The sequence below is a fragment of the Camelus bactrianus genome, chromosome 21, assembly GCF_048773025.1.
Source record: "Camelus bactrianus isolate YW-2024 breed Bactrian camel chromosome 21, ASM4877302v1, whole genome shotgun sequence".
In the NCBI taxonomy this organism is placed as follows: Eukaryota; Metazoa; Chordata; class Mammalia; order Artiodactyla; family Camelidae; genus Camelus; species Camelus bactrianus.
The window spans coordinates 27,629,220-27,650,996 of NC_133559.1; the positions used below are offsets into that span (position 1 = coordinate 27,629,220).

At 44.3% G+C, this 21,777-nt stretch overlaps 1 pseudogene; it reads left to right on the top strand.

Annotated features, from left to right (window-relative positions):
- The first annotated feature begins 1,632 nt into the window (after positions 1–1,632).
- LOC123616835 (proteasome maturation protein pseudogene) lies at positions 1,633–21,418 on the top strand (annotated as a pseudogene).
- Positions 21,419–21,777: the final 359 nt, after the last annotated feature.

Genomic DNA, 21,777 nt, shown 5'->3' on the forward strand with positions numbered 1-21,777 from the left:
ATTACTCTTCACGTTGACTTTTTTCTGCTTCTTAAAATATGTTGTTTTTCTTCATTAATGCTATGATAAGTACCTAATGATTCTATATTCCTATAGTTTTTATATGATATATATGAAGATTCCTGAGAGGTGTGTGTTATGTTCTTTGACTATGACTCCATATTTGTTCATTTCTTCTTCTATTTCTATCAGTTTTTATTTTATGCATATAGCTGCCCCAATGTTAATGCATTAAAATTGATAATTGCTATATCCTCTTGTGAGTTACATGTAATTGAAAGAAGAAAATATATTTTCCCTTTTAATTGTTAGTGCTTCTCATCTTTAATTTTCTTTTGTCTGATGTTAATATTCTAACATCTATTTTCTTTTATTATTTTTCTAGTGTTCTTTCATGCCTATGTTTTCAACGTTTCTGTGCCCAGTTTAAGCATATATCTTGTACTCAGCATATAGCTTGACTTTATGTTTTAACCTGTTCTGAAAATCTATTACTTTGACAGAAGAATTTAAGGTGCTTACATTTATTGGGATCATTGATATATTTGGACTTATTTTTAGCGTTTTATTTTATGCTTGCATATTTCTTTTTTTTTTTTTTTTGGTCCTGACCCCAATTCCTCATTGAAAAGTATTTCCATAGGAATGAATAACTTACATTTACTAGAATTAAAATTTCCGCTGAAACAAAGATATGTCTGTTAGAATGGAAGGTATGGGAACTTGGGATTGGCAACACATTACTGTGCTCCTGTGTTCCCCGGCTTCCCTCACCCCTCCGATTCCGGCTTAGTAACACTTTACAAACTGTCCTGCTGAGTCTTGGGGCCTTGACGTGCCGTACGGGCATGTCATGTAGGCAGAGTTGTCCTTGGGTTCTCATGGCATCACTTGCTTCTGTGACAACCTCTATTCTTTCATTCCTCAAATAAATGAATTTTTATATATGAAATTTCATAAAAACCAAGGCCTGACCCACTGGTACCTCATTCAGAGCGGCACCGTCCAAGGCGGCAGTTACTCGTTAATCCCTTTCCTGCCTGCTAAGAACACATTTTGAGGTAGCCTAACAAAGCAACAGGATGAGGCGGTTAGTAGCCCAGACCCTGGGACTGCCCTGCCGTGGCTGGAATCTCAGCTTCATCACTTTCTCTGTCATCTGGTGGTTGTAAGATCTCAGTCCAGTAACTGTATTTCTCCTGGTCACGCTTTCCTCATAAGAAAAATGGGATCAATTGTAGCATCACCTCAGATGACGGGGAGCATTAGAAGACAAAATCCACGTGAAGGCGCTCGGCACAGTCCCCAGCACACAGTAAGAACCAGAAAAAAAACGGTAGCTGTTACTGTTAACAATCATCTTAGTCCACACCCAGGACTCTAGACAAGGCTGTTTTCACACCAACTGTCATTTCTTAATTACCTTCCCCTTCACTGAAGGAGAGCTGTGGGACTCCTCGAAGACTTACCATGTCTCTAGGAGAAGACACAATCTATTTCTCCTGATAGTCTTAGCATCGCAAGGCTGGTGAAGTCCATGAACAGAGGGTCCAGGGTTTAGACAGGTGCTACACACACTGACCTCGTACTGATAACCTCTGCCCTCCTTGTACGTTTTGTCTACAGTCGCTGGATTAAGAAGACCTGGCCTGAATGAAATACTCAGTCCTGGGTCTTTTCATGTTCCAAATCAACTTCAGTGAGCAAACAGGGAAAGATCAAGAGGGCTGCGACTGGGACGTCGGGGGAACTTTGAAGTAGAAGCCAGGAGGGGGTAGATGCCCTCTGGACTCGCGCCAGCGTTTGCTCTTGATGACAGCAAACCCTCAGATCTCGTTCAGCTGAGCTGCAAACAAGGGGCTGTGGTACCAGCGTACCTGAGATTTCACCTTTTGCAATGCCTCCGTGTTCCTCATTCAACAAACATGAGTTGAATACCTACTACGAGCAAGAAACTTGCTCTAATGCTTTTATTACATGCTTTGGGTAATACCAAGGTGAATAAGACACTGTCACTGCCCGCAAGGATTTTTTTTGTTCTAGCAGAGGAAACGAGATATACACAAACGGCCACATTATAAAGGGGAAGATGACATGTTGGAAAAGAGGTAAAATGTTCTATCAGATTGAGGAAGGAGCAATTGCTTCTGCCTTGGAGGCACCCAAGACTGCTGTGCAAGGTAGTTAGAAGCGAGCTACCCTTTTAAGAAAGATGGGATCTGGACCCACGGGGATGAGCGGTGGCCTTTCAGCTGGCGCGTACATGGTGAGCACTGGCAGGGGAGTCCCGGGGATGTTCTGGGGACGGCAGGTTGTACCTACCCTGTCTCTTCTAGCTGTGTTTTCATGGGAAAAAAATCTCTTAAATAATTTGAGTCTCATTTTCTTCATGGGACTAGTTTGGTATATGCCTCAGAATAATTATAAAGTTTAAATGACTTGTAATAGGCAAGTGTGTAGATCATTGTATGTGCTTCAGTAATGGTCATTAGTGTCCCTCTTGCCTGCTTTCATTTCTCCCCTTCATTCCAGTCCCTAAGCTAGTGAGAAATAGATTCTTAGGAATTTCTACTGGGATATGGAGTTTGGGGGCAAAAAAGGGGGAGATCTGCAGGTCAGTACTGATGTTTAAATACAGAGGTTCAGAATTGCCACAGGCAGCCCGCAAAAGAGACAGTCCCCTCCCGTCACCAAAGGGCCCTAGTGTCCTGGATAGAACTGTCCCCAGCTTTGTTGCAGACTCACGGATGGCATGGGCATCTTTTCCAAGTGTCTTGTCACATCCACATCACCAAAGAGCTTGTCTTTCACAGTCATTTCCTTCACTGCTTCCCCAGCCCTCTGGTTGAAGACTTTCCCAGAAAGGAGCTTAAGGAAGCCTCAGCTGCTCTGCTCCTAGCGGAGCCAGTTTTCTGTGTCAGGAGCAACAGACCTCATTTGGAACTCTGTCTTGTCATTTTCCACTTTTTGGTATTCGATTCAATAAATACTTGAAGCAGGATCTTAACTGTAATTCACTCTTTTGTCTCCAAGTTTCAGCAGAGGCTTCAAAGGCTAGTAGTACAACTGTTGATGAGAAATCTTATTGTTAGTCCCAGGGGAGGTGCTGGGGCCTCTTGCAAGACTTTCAAGGGAAGGCCTGGAGTCGTGCTGCTGGTCTTTGCCCATCTCATCCAGCTTAGCCCATATAAGAAATTGAAGTTGACAAGAGATGGGAAAGCGAACATTTCTTTGCAGAGAATGTCAGTGAAAGGGCATAAATTGCCTCCAGCTTGCACCCAGACATGAGAGCTCATTCAGCCAATGAGAGTCTGTGCCACAACCACACTGTATTAAGAGTCATGGGGGTCACCAAAGTGAATAAGCCTATTACTTGCAATCTAGGAGCTAAGGAACAGTAACTCCTTTAATGACAGGCAAACCCTGAGAAGCCTGACAGCAGCATTCCACTGGAATATAGGGAAATGGGAAAGAAATCCCATCTTAGGACCTGGAGCCTTTGTAGAAGGGGATCTGAGCTGGATAAATGGCACTGGTGGGGCAGAGGCATTTAATACAAACAGAGCTGCTTGAGACAAGATAGGTGTACAAGAAAGCACAGGAATGCTTGGAGATCAAGATCATACAGTCTGTGCACCCAGTGTTCATAACAGCACTGTTTACAATAGTCAAGTCCTGGAAGCAATCTAAACGTCCATCGACAGATGATTAGATAAAGAAGCTGTGGTGTATTTATACAATGGAATACTACTCAGCCATAAAAAAGAATAAAATAATGCCCAGAAAGAGAGAAAAATACCATATGATATCACATATGTGAAATTAAAAAAAAAGACACTAATTAACTCATTTATAAAGCAGAGACAGACTCATAGAAAACAAACTTACAGTTACCAGAGGGAAGTGGGGGTGGGGAGGGATAAATTGGGAGTTCAGAATTTGTAGATTCTAACTACTACATATAAAATATGTAAACTACAAGGTCCTACTGTATCGCACAAGGAACTATATTCAACACCTTGTACTGACCTGTAATGAAAAAGAATATGAAAAGAAATATATATGTATAAATGAATCACCATGCTGTAGACTAGACACTGATACAACATTGTAAGTTGACTACACTTCAATCAATCAAAAAAAAAAAAAAGATCCTGGAGAGGGTGTGCACAGAGCGAGTTGAAGATGAATGCCAGAGTGCTTGGATCTCAGCTAAAGGACTGTATTCCAGTTACTGAACTGTCACCAAGTGGACCTTTTAAAGTCATGATCTTCTTCGAAAAGGTTTTTCCTGTGTGAAAAAGGAACTTCTGCCCAGTCATCCTCTTGAATTATTGGAAAAGAATTTCCAGCTCAACCAAGATAAAATGAACTTTTCCGCACTGAGAAACATCCAGGGTCTATTTGCTCCACTAAAGTTACAAATGGAATTCAAGGCAGTGCAGCAGGCCCAGCGTCTTCCATTTCTTCCAAGCTCAAACCTTTCACTGGATATTTTGAGGGGTAATGATGAGACTATTGGATTTGAAGATACTCTTAATGACCTGTCACAAAGTGAACTAATGGGGGAACCACACTTGATGGTTGAATATAAGCTCGGTTTACTGTAATGCATTGTGCTGTTCATGGAAACAGAGGGGCTGCTTCTTGTTTATTTAGTCTTCTCTTTACTATAATTTGATGTGCACAACATTGAAAGTACTGACATCTAAGAATTTTTGCCTAAATAGTATCTGTGACCATTTGAAATTATTTGAGTCTTTGGTTTAAGGCCATGTGGTAATTGAAAGCACTAAAAGGGAGGTGATTTTAAAACTTCTCATTTATATTAAAACAGTAGCCTTCTATGTCTTTAAAAAATTGTTGCTAATTAATATTATAAAACCGTCCACAGGTTCCAATTCAGTCTGTTTCCTAGTTATTCAAATGGAATATTTGAGTCTGCAGCTTCATAGTAGCATTTTTCAGAATAAACCTTTGTAGTCGATTTCGGTGGCAACACTTCCAAGTAAGTACAAAATAAAAGTATTGTATTTTACCTTGTTTCAGTATATAGTCCATTAATACTCATAAGGATAATATTTGCTATTCTGATGCTACTTTAGAATTATAACTATATTCTTTGATTCTTTCATGTTGAAAAGTATAAGTTCAGAGGTTTTGATTTTGGTCTTTAAAGTGAAAAATAAAAGAACAAACAGATGTTGATAAGAAAAAAAAGATCCTGTAGTCTGTGATTGTGACAATGGGAATGAAAATTGCAGTATGTTTTAAAGATAAACATAAAACAAATTCTTACAGTGCTTTATAGTTTGGAAACCTTTTTTGGATATCTTACTAAATTTGACAAATACCGCAGCCCATGGAACAGGTGGGGACTGTGCTCTTTAATCTTATTTAACAAATGAAAAAACTGTAGGTCAGCATTACTATCTTACCCAGCAGAACAGGGCTAGCCAACTAGGATCTGAACCCAGGCTGCCTGGTTTCAGGTTTTGTTAGTTGTTTCATAGCATTTAATCCTGTCCCTCCATGCAAGTTAGGTGCAGTTTATTTCTCACGACTGTTTCAAATTTTACTTTTGGAATTATAGGGGTGTGTTGTCAAGATTATATTGATTGATTCATTCATTCAACAGATAATTACATTTTAGTGGGAGGAGACAGATGATGAAAGATGACCAAGATAAGCAAGCAGTGTACGTATATGCTAGATGCTGGTAAAGGTTAGAGAGAAGAATAAAGCAGAGAAAGGGAATAGGATACTCCAGGCCCGCGAGGGGTTGCTATTTAAAATAAGGTCATCATTGAAGGCCTGGGTGATGCTGGTGAGATTTGAGCAGAGACCTGAAAGAAGCGAGGTCAGCTAGTGGCTCCCGCAGGTGCCTGGGGAAGAGACCTGTTAAGATGACAGCAGTTATCCAGGTGGGAGATGATGGTGGAATAGACCAGGATGAGAGAGGTGAAGATGGTGAGAAGTGGCCAGGGTTTGAACAAGTTTTGAAGGTAGCGTCAAGAGGATTGAGAGATTGATAAGATGTGTGGTATAAGGGAAAGGAAAGTATCAAAAAAAAAAAAAAAAAAAAAAACCAATACAAAAAGCCAGCAACAGGAGTAGCCAGAGAACCTGCCTTTTCCTGCCCTATTCTCTGAGTCTTCGTTCCCCAAGGCAATGTGGAGGGGAACACAGTGGGTCGAGTGACAGGAAAGGAACCCCAGGCTGAGGAAACCTGACGCCTTTGTAACAGGCAGTAAGCGTGCCTAGCCTTTGTTCTGAGATGGACATTATCTGTATGTTCCAAAGCTGTTTGCTACACAGATGTCCTTGACAAGATAGTCTGGAATAAAGCCAGTCGGCATCTCTGCACATGAACCCTGCAGAAATGCGGGGGACCATGGAAAATCGTCACCCCCGAAAGAGCATTGTGGGAATCTTAAGGGGCACTTTGGGTTTTTTACAATAATCAGGGGTGCTACTGGCCTTTCACAGGCAGGAACCAGGGCTAATCAATAGCCCGCAATGTATGGGACAGTGTCACGCAAAAAGAATGACCTCATGTCCCACACAGCTTTTAATGTGCAATCAGGCATTCACTTCAGAAAAAGTAAAAATACATATATATATATAAAATTATTTGAATTATTTGAGCCTAGGCTCTATTTCCACTTTACAAAATATTCTGAGTACAGGTTAATATACACTTAACATTTAATCATTTAAATCAAAGGAACATTGTCCTTTGCTCTATCTATCAAAGGAAGATTACCATCTGGGGGAAAAATTCATTGCTAGCAGCAATACCAGTTATTTGAGCAGCCGCATTTACATCAGATTACAGTCACAGCTGACGCAGTTGCAGTAACTTTAGCCGTGTGTTTATATATATTTATTCAGCCTTCATTTCACAAGACCAAATAGGAAAAATAATTTTTGGGATGTTATCTAACTTCTCTTAAATAAAACTTACTCATTATAAGAAGATATGGTAGAGTCAGATGCTTGTATCAAATCCTATTGAAAGGTCAATGAAAAAGAGGATTGGAAAGTGACCAGTGGATTTAACAGCATAGAAATCATCAGTGACCTTGAAAAGGACAACTTCAGTGGAGAAGTGGGGGCAAGAGTCTGTCTGAAGTTGGTTCAGAAGAGCAGGAGAGGACAGGAACTGAGACACGAGTATAAACAATTTCTTTGAGGAGGTGTCCTGTAAAGGGGGGCAGAGCAAGAGGGTGAGGTGCAGAGCACTCATCCTGGTGCCTCGCACGCAGAAAGGGCGCAAAAAATGGTGGCCAGAGGAGGGCTTGATGTCTCACGGGAGGTGCTCGGTAGGTGTTGGTGAGCTGAGTAAGAGCTAATGGATAGAAATGTAGGTTTGGGGCTGGGTAGGAAGGGCTTCTTGGAGTCTTGTGAGTCTTAAGGGAAATGATGGATTTAGGGGAGGAGGATGGAGGTGAGAGGGTGTTTCAGGCGTGAGCCAAGGCGCCAGATGGGGAGGAGTTGGCAGGGGGCTGCCAGCCAAGCCAGAAAGCTTTGAGGGGAACAGCCAGGCTTGACTAGAGAGCCCTGGAGACACAGCTGACAGAAGACCTTGAATGCCAGACTGTGGCATTTATCTGGGGTCTGCTGAATCAGCAGGGAGCCGGAGATCTCGAGCCCTGAGGGACATAGCGGGAAAATCACATTAATTGTATTTCTCACACTACTGTGCTGTGTTTCGATTCTGAGTGTTGACGTTGGGCAGGTTACAACCCATGCCGCAGCCAAGCTAATGAGAAGCACATGTTTTTTTGCTAATCCAACCTTCAGTTTCTTCCCTGAGTTAGGGCCATCCTGGGAATAAAATTCTGGGGATTAAGGTTAATAGGAAATAGAAACTCACTAGGGGTTTCAGGAGAGGCAAGGAGAAGAGGTCCTCCTGAGTGAGTGCATTTGCTGCTGGCTTTAAAACAGACTGTTTCTGCAGAAAGCCAAGCTGGCTGTTAGCAGGCTCTCGTTTCTCAGACGGGACTCCATCATCATTAACAATTATTGCTATTAACAATGCCTCTTCATGTCCGTAAATCAGGGTGAGAAAGCTGTGTCCTGGCTGGGTATTTTAGAAGTAGCATTCTTCATCTTGTCACACATGGTGCTGAGGCGCTGACCAGGCATGGTTGGCACAGGTTACGCAGGGACATGAGTAGTGAGGGTGGGTCTGAGAGGCAGGTGGCCCAGGGGCAAGCACCAGGCTTTGGCCCCAGCTGAACATGGATTTGAATCCCCATCTTTCACCTCCTGGCTATGTGACCCTTGACAAGTCCCTGTACCTCGATTACTTTATCTGTCAAATAAGGATAATGCTTACTGTGAGGATTTGCTATTCACAGACGGTGTTGCATAAGAAGGTTTATTACTGCCATTCGTTTTTTTTTTTTTAATGCCATCCAGTTCTACTGAGTCAATAAATGTTGGAGACCCATGGAAGAGAAGCAGCAATACTTTTTGGCCAGAACTTGACAGTTCCACCCATTTAACCCTACTCAGCCCAGATTATAGTCCCCTTCGGCAGTCCTATTTTGTTCACGTGGTCCAGGTTATAAGGAAAGCTCTCACAGGACATTGCAGTCACTTCTGAATTCTTTAGATTATTAGGTTAACACTCAATATCCTTTTTTTTTTTAAATTGAGGTATAGCTGATTTACAATGTTGTGTTAGTTTCTGGTGTACAGTATAGTGATTCAGCTATACATTTATATATATTGTTTTTCATTATAGATTATTACAAGATATTGAATATAGTTCCCTGTGCTATACAGTAGGACCTTTTTGTTTATCTATTTTATATACAGTAGTTTGTGTCTGCTGATCCCAAACTCCTAATTTATCCCTGCCCCACCCCTTTTCCCCTATGGTAACCATAAGTTTGTTTCCTATGTCTGTGAGTCTGTCTCTGTTTTGTAAATAAGTTCATTTGTGTCTTTTTTTATATTCCACATATAAGTGATATCATATGGTATTTTTCTTTCTCTTTCTGGCTTACTTCATTTAGAATGATAATGTCCAGGTCCTTCCATGTTGCTGCAAATGGCATTATTTTATTCTTTTTATGGCTGAGTAGTATTCCATTGTATATATACCACAACTTCTTTATCCAGTCATCTGTCAGTGGACATTTAGGTTGCTTCTGTGACTGACTATTGTAAATAGTGCTCCTGTGAACATTGGGGTGCTTGTAACTTTTTAAGAGTTTTCTCTGAATATATGCCCAGGAGTGGGATTGCTGGATCATATGGCAACTCTGTTTTTAGTTTTTTAAGGAATCTCCATAGTGTTCTCCATAGTGGCTGCACCAAGTTACATTCCCACCAACAGTGTAGCAGGGTTCCCTTTACTCAACACCCTCTCCAGCATTTATTATTTGTGGACTTTTTAATGATGGCCATTCTGACCCACGTGAGGTGACGCCTCATTGTAGTTTTGATCTGTGTTGATATCCTTTCTGATCTTGGGGCTTTTCACATAGAGAGATTAGGCAGGTACATAGCTAGAGGGAAAGGGCAGGCAAAGAAAGTGCTTATAAACCAGTGCCCTTGGGCTTGATCAGCAGCTCAGAGCTATAAGGAACTATACAGAACTATAGGGTCCTATTAGATCATCTCCTGCTGGTTGGGACGATGAAGCCACCAGATATGTTTCCATGGGTGGTAGGGCCCTGCTTGCCCCACTCCACCAAGGGAAAGCTGCAGTTCCAGCCACATAGGGGCAGCCACAGAAATTCACCATGGCCCATGCGGGGGGCGGGTCTGACCTCTCCACCTGGAAGGGAGGTTGAATTCCTCTTGGAGTGGAACTCTGAAAGCTGGCCGTGGGGATGGGGGGCCAGGGCTACTCTGGGCCTGAACAGAGAGTGACGGAGAGACACTGGGGCCTGATCTGAGGGTCCTTTGCTACTCTGCTCCCCTAACTAGCCCCTCCTCCCTCCTGCCTCCCATCAGCCAAAACAGCTGAATTCTGCCATTGAATGGAAACTGGGAGCTGGGGTCTGCCTGAACTTAAACCCTGACTCTTACACTTACTAGCTATGTGAACTTAGGAATTATTTAGCCTAAGTGTCAGTTTCCTCACTCTCAAAATAAGAATAATAATTAGCATTATTATTAGCATAAATTAGGATTTCTTTCTGATAAAGATTTAATGAGAAAAAAACTATAAAGCCTAACTCAATGTGTGTCACAGAACAACTCTCAGCAAACATTAGCACCAAGGACATGTGAGAATGTTACGCTGGGTAATGGCAGCATTTTTAGAAAATGCTTTCACAAGCATCACCACTTTCAGTTTTCACAACCAAGAAGAACCATCACTCTGTTTAATTAGGAGATCGAGGTTCAGATCAGCTATGTGACTTTCCAAGTTTATGGCATAAGGAAAATTAGGACTTCAACTGGATGGTCCAACTTCAAAAGCCAATTTTTTTTCATTGCAATATGCTGCCAGCATCAATGCTTTGAGAGAAGGGGGCAGGATCAGATGGGAGAGGGAGAGAGGGAGGGCACACAGAAAGGAAAAAATGAAAGGGTGTCCAAATCCACACTTTTATGCGTGGAGTTAGGTGTTAAAGAGTGGAATTTCTGAGAATAGTATCTACAGTTACACTTCAGTCACCCTTGAAAGTTCATATATAGGAAACCGTAAGTTTCCAGAATATAGAGACTGTCCAAGAATAAAAAGCATCCTTAAAAACTTTAGCTTGAATCAACGTTCTAAAGTTCAAGCAGTGACAATCACGGAGAGGCACCTAGAAACCTCACTCAGCACCAGTTCGCTCTCCTTTCATGTGCAAGGTTAACAAGTTTGTCTTCCTGGTTCATTTACTAGGTCATAGATTAGAAATAGCATATTAATCGAAGAAAACATTGACATATCGACAGCAGATAAGAACTAGCTGGTAGCCTAGAGAAAAACCTCTTGACAAGCAAAACAAAACTTAAACGATTTTAACAGTTTGGGGTTGAGTGTAGATAATCGCAGTGTCCCTTCGTACCCCACCCCCTGCCTCGTGGTGATCCTTCTTATATGATAGCACAAGATAACTGATAAAAAGCTATATTCACCATACCGTATTAAAGGCAGCAGAGATATTTCAACATATTTCAGTAATATTCACGCCTAAAATCATTTTAAAAACTAGGGGGAAAAAGCCCTCCATTTTAATTCCGGCTTCCTAGACACTTTGATGGCAAATAAACTTAAGTTTTATTGTCACTAACAAGTAATTCATTTGCATAAACATTATTAAGCCCAGGGGACTAGCAGAAAGGTCAGATCTCAAGGTCATGGCGCACCATTTCCTGGTGTAACGGAGTGAGCCACCAAAACGCTACTTGAATGTTGTGTTTCAGTGGATCAGGAGGGCCTTGTGGGACTTCTAACCTGCGTGTATGTATGTGTCCCTGCTGCAGGAGAAGTCTCCTTGTCTCCCTTGGGAAAAGAGATGGAAACTCACCAAGAGGAATGAAAGGTACGGTCCTGACTGTAGTGCCAGGGTGGCAAACGGGCCTCTGGGTTCCTGAAGTGTGGCTCCTGCTTGCCTCTCTGGAGGGTGGGTGGCTCTCTTTTTGTCCCAAAAACACAGACTCTTCCTGGTGATGCTCACACTATGGAAGCAGGAGGAGTCAGGATGGATCCTTTGCGTTTTAGGAAGTTAAAAAGCTGGCAGCAGCCCAGGCTTGAGGGAGATGCTCATGGGAAGAGTATGAGACTCAGGACTTGGCTGGGAGTAGATTCAATCGCTCCTCCTGAGCCGGACCACAGAGGGGACGGGCAGCAGGGGTCTGGTAGGACTGAGCGGGGAGACAACGTCCCAGGGCCCTCGTGGGGAGAAATGGTGTCTGAGGTCGCACAGAGTGGCCTTGGCAGCTCAGAGTGGCCCCAGCCACGGGGTTGCTGGAGGAAAGAGGAGACGGGTCCTGGTGGATGAGGCAGGATCCATTTCCTGGCAGTCTGGCTGACTGGGGCTGGAGCCAGAAGTGAGTGACATGCCTTCTGCCAGAGAGTGTGAAACCATTTACGTGGACTTTTTTACATCTGCAGGAAATCAGGAAAAAGGGCCACGTGCTGTCCTGTCTGGGGTTCACATGAGCGAGTCACTGATTCTTACAGCCACTTCAAGGATATGAGTGATTCTGATGTCCCTGGGTCTGCTTTCAGAATGACCCCAGTAACCACAATTGCTCTCTCACTTCTCCTGATGGAGATTCAAGCAAGTTTCCCCTCTCAGAGGCACATCCAGGCCCAGAGCTGATGTTCAGTGTGACGTGCACAAGGCCGGCGTGGTCCTCGGAGGCTGGCTCACCAGCTGGCTGAAGCATCGCGGCGCGGAATCTCGCAGATGCAGGCGGATGGCGGGAACCAAACCGCGTGGGAGGACTTGAGATTCCCGGACGGCCTGGAAGTAGCAGCCCCTCTGCTGCTTCCCTCACCTCATCGGCTTGAGGATCCTTAGCTCATGTGGAAATAATGCCAACGAGAGCGGGCAGGTCCCCATAGTTACAGTCATTGCCACAGGGTATGAGTTCACCGGGGTATGTCTAATGGCTCTGACCCTGGCTTAAATAGAGTTTTCTGTGTGCATCTCTCTACGTCTGTCCTCCTAAGGAGAAGAGAAATCAAAGTCCTTTTCAGGTGGTTTGGGACCCCGTTACAGTCCAGCAACGTTCTCTGATTTCTCACCAGCACTGAAGGCCCCTGACAGGCGTGGCTGTGCCGGGGACAAGGGCCACGCTCAGGGTCCTCCTGTGGGAGTGACCTCAGCCCGCGGAGGAGGCGCCTTCTAGACCGCAGACACCCTCTCCCACCCACATGTGCACACAGCGGCTTGGCTGGACCAGAGCCCCCGTGCCTGAGAACACAGCAAAGTCCCCATCTGGGGGTGAGAACTGCCCCAACTCAAATGCCCTGCTCCCTTTAGAAAATGCACTTCTCTTTAATAACTGCTCCGGGGATTTCCATTTTCAGCAACACAGCAGACTGATCTAATACCCCCATCCTTGCTCCGTAGGGAAAGACATGCTGGATAAAATAAATAAGATGTAGGAGAACAAGATTATTAATTTCCATCCAAGATCTAAATAAGAAACCCCAAATCCCCAAGTGGTAAAATATAAACTGTGACTCAGAGCTGGATGTCAGGCTGATGTGGGTCCTGTGGCAGGCGGCGGTGGTGGGGAGGCTGGGGGGCTGGACCCAGGTGGGAGCTTTACCAGCTGGGGTTTTCATGCCAGCAGCATGGACTTGGGCTCAGACATTGGGGGAACTAAAACGCAGGCTTGTGCATAAAGGCTGGATTTGGAAATGTAAGGGAGATACTCAGCGTAAGGGAAATAAACTCCTTGCAGCTCAGAAAAGGGTAAGGGAGCTGCTCTGCTAGGAGCTCAGGATAGAAAACAAGGCAAAAGTGAGAATCGGAGGACTCTCTGAATTCACACCACTCAAGTTTAAAGGATGCAAGGATTTTTTAAACATTTTTTTATTGAGTTATAGTCATTTTACAATGTTGTGTCAAATTCCAGTGTAGAGCACAATTTTTCAGTTAGACATGAACATATATATATTCATTGTCACATTCTTTTTCGCTGTGAGCTACCACAAGATCTTGTATATATTTCCCTGTGCTATACAGTATAATCTTGTTTATCTGTTCTACATTTTGAAATCCCAGTCTGTCCCTTCCCACCCCTCGCCCCCTTGGCAACCACAAGTTTGTATTCTATGTCTATGAGTCTGTTTCTGTTTTGTATTTATGTCCTTTTTTTTTTTTTTTCTTAGATTCCACATATGAGCAATCTCATATGGTATTTTTCTTTCTCTTTCTGGCTTACTTCACTTGGAATGACATTCTCCAGGGACATCCATGTTGCTGCAAATGAGGATGCAAGGATCTTGAGCCGTGAAATTGACATAAAAGCTAGTTAGCCCTGGACCAGTGAGACTCGTGGGGTGCCCAGCAGAAGCAATGAGACTCCCAAAGAGAAAAGCAAGCCCAGTGGGAGGCGGGGTAGCACCTGCCCAAGGAGGCTGTATCAGTTTGCTGGAGCTGCTGTAACAAAGTACCACAAACTGAGTGGCTTCAACAACAGAAATGTATTATCTTTCAGTTCTGGAGGTGAGGCGTACAAGGTCAAGGTGTCAGCGGGGTTGGTTCCTTCCGAGGCCCTGAGGGGGGAGTCTGTTCCACACCTCTCCCCAAGCTTCTGGTTGTTTATTGGCCATCTGTGGTGCTCCTTGCCTTGTTGAAGCATTGTCCGGGTCTCTGCCTTCATTTTCATGTGGCAATCACTCTGTGTGTGTGTGTGTGTGTGTGTGTGTGTGTGTGTGTGTCCAAATTTCCTCTTTTTATAAGGACGCCAGTCTCACTGGATTAGGGGCCCACCCTACTCCAGCACGAACTTATATAATTACACCGGCAGTACTCTTATTTCCAAGTAAGGTCACATCCTGAGGTGCTGGAGGGAGGACTTCAACTTATGAATTTAGGGGTGGGAGGTGGGCATAATCCAGCCCAAAATAGGTAATCCACAAAAAGGAGGGTGAGCTGATGCACATGGTGGGGGAGGAGCACCCCAAGAATGTACCATAGAAAGTAATAGAAGAATCTGAAAAAGACAAGGCTTGTGCCACTCTCAGACTCAGTCCCTCAACCTCACAGGGAGGGAGCATCCTTCCCCTGACGTGGTGGTTATGATGCTCAGACCAGATAATGTGCAGAGAGCTCCACAAACTGTGATAACATGAGTGTTCATTTTTTATTATATTAATTAAGAACAATGACTCCCATCTATTGAGGGCTGTGCTAAATTCTATCTCGTTCAGTTCTTACCGTAACCCTGTGTGGTCAATGCCCTCACTTTACGGATAAGGAGTCTGAGACTGAGAGCTTCTGTCAGTGGCCTGAAGTCACGTGGCTCGTGAGCGGCAGAGCTGGAACTGGGTCCAAAGTGTGAGCCCTAACTTGTTCTGAACATTTCCTGGAATTAGGGCTGAGTTCTGGGCAGCGGTGAGGCTGAGGAAGAGGCAAAGGAAATTCAGTGCCTCGCTGGGACAAGGGTCCAGCTACTGAGGAGGAAAATCCAGTCTCGTGAGGAGAGTAGATGGAGGTTTATTTTAAAAGCAAGTAAGCATGGCATTAGAGGGTGGCGAAAAACGAGACAGAAAATGATGAATGAGTCCCTGCCCTGGAGGAGGCGGGGCGGGCACATCACAGCTGTGCAGTGCGGCCTTGAGGGCAAGATGCCGCTGACCCTGGAGTGAGTGACTGAGGTCAGGGAGGCTGCAGGGGGCAGGTGGCTTTGACCTGACCTGGAATGTGCCAGGGTATGGGCTCTGCTTTGAATCCCAACCTGGCTGCTTTCAAGTTGCATGACCTTGAACAAGTTAATTAATTCTCGAAACTTCTCTTTCTTTTTTATTTTTTGGCAGTTCTTTTTTTTTTTACATTGTTTTATTGAGTTATAGTCATTTTACAATGTTGTGTCAAATTCCAGTGTAGAGCACAATTTTTCAGTTATACATGAACATACATATATTCATTGTCATATTTTTTTTAGCTGTAAGCTACCACAAGATATTGTATATATTTCCCTGTGCTATCGAAACTTCTCTTTCTTAAACTGTAAAATGTAATTTTTTTTTTTTTTTTTTTTTTTTGCTTTTTTAACAAGCCATTTGCCTTTTCTTTCTTTAGGTGTGGGCACGAAATCCAGGCCCAGTCAGGGCGATGTGAGGGAAGCTGGTCCAGTTACTCTGGTGAGTCCTCCCCCATCGTAAAGAAATACACACATACACACAAATGCGGAGGGGCTGTCTTCTCTGCCTCTGGATCTTCTCTGAGGACGTGGTGTCTGGAAGTTGGCAGCATCTTGAAACCGTGGTGGTTGCTAATCTGAGGACAAGGCCCAGGAGAATGGCAGAGAGAAGAAAAACTAGACACAAGCTGGACCCTCGATGGTTCCATTCCGTTAGCCACCTCTGGAGCCACATACCTCTGGAGTTCTTCAGTGAGACGATGTGTGTCTTAATGCTTAAGCCAGCAGCACCAAGGTTTTCTATTATTTACAGGCAAAAACATACGAAATGACTTACTGCCGCATAGATTTGAGTAGAATAAATGAAGTCATTCCTGTCAATTGTTTAGCACTATGAAGTATTAACACTGATCATCAATAGAACACTTTATTGTGAAATTATATACTGCTTTCTTCTTAATTAATATGTGTCCTATTTGTTCAAATGTATATGACATTTTTGGCAAGAATCTAAGATTCTGCATCTTTGGTGCCCAACTCAGTTGCCAAACAAAATGCATCGTAGATGTTTAATATCTGTTTCATAATTAATCTATATATATATATATTTTTTTTTTTCCTCTAAATGTAACCCTGATGGACAATATAATCCAGCTGCCCTTGTTAGCTGGGTGGAGATCCTGTCCCCAAGAAGATCGTTTTATTTTGCCACTGAGCAGTGAATTCCAGAAGAATCTAAGCAATTTGAAAAAAGGGAACAGGCAAGACCTTTGTAAAACTAGAAGGTTCCAGAGTCACAGGCGGTCGGGGCTGGGGAGGGCCTGAGGATCATCTGGTCCATCTTCCTCATTTACAGCTGAGGCCCAGAGACTTCCTTATGGTCACACAGCCAAGGGCCAGGCCAGGACTGGACTTCAGCCTCCAGCCTCCACCTCAGTCCCTTTCCTTTCTGTGTCATTACTTTCTCAACTTTCTCCAGAGTCAGCTTCTCTTACAACCTGAATAAAGAGGACACCGTCTCCCCAGAGGCTGTCTGGGCTGCTGGAAACCCGTGGGAATCCGTGGGAATCTGCGCATCCACTTCCTACCAAGGTCGTTCTGCAGAGTTGTTGCCAGAGACCAGGTGGCCTGGCATGAGATCTGAGACTCGGCATCCTTTGCTGTCTGCAAACATCAGCCCCTCATCCCCAAGGGGTCACCGAGGGCCAGGAGTGGGAAGAGGCCTCTTCCTGTCCATGCACTGGTCAGTCCTGGCCTGGGGTGCTGGTAACGAGGGCCGTGTACAGGCTAGCACAGCCCTGCTGGCTGGGCGGCCCCATCCATCCCGGGGTGAGGCTTCGAGCTCTTGAAAGGCCACTGTTCCGGTCTGTCTGCAGCTGGTTGTGTGTGTGGCCCACCCTCACCCTCACCCCACCCCCACACAGCGTGCGCAGTCAGAGCTTTGTTCACGCCATTGTCCACAAATGAATGCTCCTACCTACTCTCGGTTGCTCCCCGTCCCAAGTTGTTGGCCAGTTCAGTCTCAGTGCCAATGGCTGCTCCTTTCTCAGAATTAACCACAACCTACCTGATGTTCCCCTGACACTGGGTTTATTCCATCATCATAAAATTTACTTCAGGATGGCTTTAGCTGGATCTTTCCTACTAGATCAGTGCTTCTCAAACTTTATATGCGTACAAGTCACCTGGAGATCTTGGCAAAGTACATGTCCAGATTCAGGAGGTCTGGTCTGGGGCCTGGGAGCCTGCATTTCTCACAAGCTCCCAAGTGTCGCTGACACTGGTGACCTGTGGACCCACGTGGCATGGCAAGTACTTCCTCTGAGTTCCTTGAAGGCAGCTGCCATATCTTACTCATCTTTGTAATACCAGCTTTTAGTACAGTGTCTGGCTGATTACAGCTGGTTAATAAACATTTGTTGAATTGAAATGAAATGGGTTAAGGCACTGGTGTCTCTGAAGTGTTTCCTTTAGGTATAAATCTGTGATCTGGGCAGTGTTAGAGGATGGTTGTAGCCGAGACAGCTGACAGGAGGGTAGGGCAGGTCTTGGGACTCAAAGGAAGGCAGGATAAATCCTGAGTAGGACCAAGACCTCAGCTTTACAAGACTCAGAAACTCAGTCTTTTTATCAGTCTGTTCAGGATCTGAAGGACTGACTGACACTAACATATAAACCTGAAGGCCAGTGTATTTATTAACATCAAAGGATATGTCTTTCCACCCATCCAGGCTCCACCCCACCGCCCCACCCCTTGCCTGGGATCAAAGTAGCAAGGGATGGCTTAGCTCAGAACATCGACTCAGAACATCAATAACCAAGTGTACTTGTGGGGAAAACAAAGTCGGTGAATGAAGACCTTGATAGGTTGTCCCTTCTCCAAAAAGATTTCGCTGGACTTCAGCCTCCAGCTGAAGAGTAATAGAGTATTTATTTTCTCCCAAATATAGCCTTTCACTGGATGAAGACAGATAAATTCTTGCTCCTAAGCATCTATGTTTCTGGATTCCATATTGACCAACTACCCCCACTTCAGCCAACACATCCTTCTACTAGGAAGCCCAGCTTCAAAATAATGGATCCACTGACGACCTTTTCCAGCTGTGCTTTAGTCTTGAGGGTACATTCAAGCCGGCAAGTTCATGATGGATGTGTGTGTGGTGTCTGGCAGCTCTTAGGGTGGGATGCTTCTGCAGAGATGATTCTGCTTATTTGACACAGACTCTGCTGGACTTCCAGTTCTGGGGGTGCCTCATTTGGCCTCTTCTCTTGACAATACCCCTGAGGGGCTGGGCAGGGTGGGACAGACCAGCATCCAGCTCTTGGGCCAGCTGCAGTGCTGGGCTCTCCTGTGGCCTTGGAGCCATCAGCCGAGGGGGCTGCCTGGGAGAGAGGGCTCACAACCTTGGCCCATGTACCTTCCCTTTTGCCTGATGACAAGCTGAAGTTCTCTTGTACTTCTTACTGACAGTCAGCTTGTACTTTGTTACTAACTAACCCACTAACCACGTGACATCTTGTGAGTCACTTTTCTCTGGGCTTCAGTTTCTTCCTTTGTGAAAGAGGGGATTTTGAAGAAATAGACCCTATGGTCTCATCCAGCCCTAAGGTTAACAACTTAAAGTACTTCATATTAATAACCTGCTTTAAAATACAATATTTCTTGGGATCCTCACAATTAGAATTCCACATTTACCTATGAGGAGAATGAGTCTTAGAGAAATACCTTAAATATCTTGTCTTAAAATGGCCTCTTAATATTTATACAATGGAATACTACACAGCCATAAAAAAGAATAAAATAATGCCATTTGCAGCAACATGGATGGACCTGGAGATTGTCATCCTAAGTGAAGTAAGCCAGAAAGAAAAAGAAAAACACCATATGATATCACTTATATGTGGAATCTAAAAAAAGAAAAAAGAAGATAATAATGAACTCATCTACAAAACAGAAACAGACTTGCAGACATAATAAACAATCTGATGGTTATGGGGGAAAGCAGGTGGGAAGGGATAAATTTGGGAGTTCAATATTTGCAGATATTAACTACTATATATAAAAATAGAATAAAAAACAAATTTCTTCTGTAGAGCATAGGGAACCGTATTCAGTATCTTGTAATAATCTTTAATGAAAAAGAATATGAAAATGAATATATGTATATATATGTATGACTGGGACATTGTGCTGGACAGCGGAAATTGACACATTGTAACTGACTATACTTCAATTTAAAAAAAATATCCACCTAGTAACTGGCCAGACTAGGTCTCAAACCCACACTTTCTTAATCACTAGCTGGTAATGTCACCCGGGCCTGGACAAGGAGGCTTTTTTACTTCTCTCCCACCCTTGGGAAAGAAGGCACAGCCTTCTGACTCCCTCACTCTCCCCTCTCCTCATGTCTCCTTTCCAGGATTTGGGCTGCTTTCACCCTCTTTTTCTTTTTTCTGTGGAGGTCTCCATGTTCCCCCTCAGCTTCCTCCATCTCCCTTTCTCTCTTCCACCTTCCCTGCCCTCCCCTGCCCTCCCTGCCCTCCCTCCTCCTGCATGCCAGCCTGTCTTGGTGGGTTTTGCTTTTATGAAGATGTCACCCCCATGCTCCTGTGTGAATCTTGGGGTCAGTGAGGGCAGGAAGGTAGCATCCAGGTGTGGCCTGATGACCAGGGGGCTGTTTTCTAGTCCAGTGCAATGGTTTCCAAGCATCAGGTGAAGGAGGGCCTGCGCTGGACTCACCGGTGACAGGAGAAGGGGTATGATTCAAGATGCAGATTCCTGGGCCCCAACTCAGAGTCTTTATTCAGTAGAATCATACAAAACTCAGTACTCTGTGTTTTAAAAAAAAAAAAAAAAAGCTCTCTGGAGATGACTCAGATGTGTAGCAAGATGCATACTTTACTGCTGGGGCCTGTGCCCATCAGACCCACCCCTAGGGGTAAGCCAGTGAGTGGCCAAGTGTCCACAGTAGTACCAGGAGGGTTGCCTCAGGCGGAGGCCTTGCTTCTAGGTCACGGAACGTCAGTTAGTGAGTTTGACACCTGCTCCTCCCCCATCCTGGCTGGATGCCCCCATAGAGGTATGTCTGGCTTAATAGCGGGGAGCTCCTTGCTTCCGCCGCATTTGGAGAGGCCAGTCTCCTGATTTGCACTTCGTCTATTTTTGGCTGCAGGCTGTACATCAGAGATACACTCACCCCTCTCATCCTGTTAGGTGTCACTTCCTCCTCTCCCACAGTTGTCTCCCCTGTTATCCACTGGAGAGGAAACCAATTTTCACTCAAGTACTTCTAATTGAACATGAGTTTCCTAATTAGTTTAATTAGTTTCCTAATTAAATTAGTTTTCTAATTAAATACCAGGGCTTTCCCCCCCGAGATCTCTGGGCTCTGACAGTCACGTTTGCAGAATTTGGAGGGATATTTGAAGTCATCTAGTCTACCTCTCACTAGGGACCCACCCCCCCAGCCCCCACTGCCTATCACTGAAAGACAAACGTTTTTCGAAAGGAAATATATTCTGAAGATGAGCTCTGTACTGCATCACCAGGCTCTTTGCTGGGATTACACTCTGCTCCTGGTTTACACTATGTGCTCTCAAAGGGGGAAGTACCACCCCCAAGGAAATAAAAATTTGCAATTTTAGATATTACAATGGATTGTGGCTTTCCAAGAGGCCACAGGACATAAAACAGATAGACAGTACATCTAGGTATTAATTATTCATGGGGGAATATGATGAGGGAACACATGTTGAGAAGCTTCCTTAGGGAGGACAAAAATGAGAAAGGGCCTGAGAAACACTGGTTTATGCAAAAAAGAGTCTGTGTCTCTGGGAAGTTATAATTATGCCACGTCATCTACACCCTTTCAATCTGCCTCTTCTGTGTTTAATTAAGGACAAAGGAATCAAAGATAAAATCTGGACACATATATGTTAGTCTCTCCAGCTGTTCACTGGGAATGACCCCATTTGCCCTGACTTCTGCAGCTGGGATGAGCCCTCGCCTCTAGTTCCATAGCTCTGGTCATTTGTTCTACACGTCTGGTGTTTCACCCTTAGCATGAGTGACCTTGCATCATTTGAATGTATCTGTTCTGTCTTTATAACTAGATTAAAAGCATTTCATGGTAGAGACCACGTGTTTATGTGATAGCTCATTCATGAATTCATTCATTCATCAAACATCCATTGCGCACCTCCAGGCATGAGGCTAGATTCTAAAGAGACAAGACAGGACATGGTCTCCGACTTCAAAGACTTCCGAGTGAATGGAGAGTGGTGCACAGCACGACAAGTGTAATTCTAGAGACGTGTGGATGTTGGAGAGGTCTCCTTCCCGGTCGAGAGGAGACAGTGCTTGAGCTGGGTCTTAAAGGAAAGGCAGAGTTTCTCAGACAGAGGAAAAACGTGTAATAGGAAGACCATTCCAGACCGAGCTGGAAGGTTCTGACATGACTGGAGAAAACGGTACAAGGGGAAAGGGACCGGAAA